Below are 814 nucleotides of genomic sequence, written 5' to 3' on the forward strand. Positions count from 1 at the left end.
CGTGGTGCAGCTCCGGAATCGTACATTTCAGTGCCCGCTTAGTGGCACTTCGCACTTACTTCTAACACCTGCACTGTCACCTTTTTATCACCTTTAGCACCCGGAACGCACTGTGAGCGAGAGAGACAGGTTGTTCCTTTATTCCTTGATCGAAGTAGCCCGGTTGGGGCTACTAACGTTCGTGTGATCGCGAGTCACCTCGGGTGAAAACCCACGCGTTTTCACGCTGTTCTCGAGAGATCCAGCAGACGTGAGGGCGGTACTAAGGTGGCCGCCCGCACCGAACCAGGTCCAAATGCGGTCACAGAACAACCACAGAGAGTCTTTGGTGCTGATTGCAATTAGACTTTCAAATGGCTTACGTTTTCACCCCCTAAACTGGGGTCCGTTCGATGCGTCTGCGGCTGTGGGCTCCTGTTTTCGGGAAGGTCCTCCCCACGGGGTGAGAATTGAGTGTTATGCAAATTGTCGCTGCTCCAACCCACACACACACACACTCACACATACACTGAAGCACTTGTGTTTGCCAGCCAAATCCCGGCGTTCCAGGGTCGTTCCTGCGGAAGGAACCGTGCGTCCGAAAAGGGGGTTTGCGTGTAGCGCCGGCGGGTTTCGAGACGCGCGAGCAAACAACCACCAATTTGCTCCTAATTTTCACTCGTCCTTATGGCGGCAAGGATGAGGGAAGCGCCTCAAAACGAGAAGGCCAAAAAAAAGCACCAACACCCTGCGGGCCCTTCACGGGAAGCCCGATAGAGATCTCGAACCGGGTGCCGAGCGTTGCGTCTTCGTCTTTGGGGTTGGGGCGGTTTTC

This window comes from Anopheles nili, chromosome 2 (assembly GCF_943737925.1).
Source record: "Anopheles nili chromosome 2, idAnoNiliSN_F5_01, whole genome shotgun sequence".
NCBI lineage: Eukaryota > Metazoa > Arthropoda > Insecta > Diptera > Culicidae > Anopheles > Anopheles nili.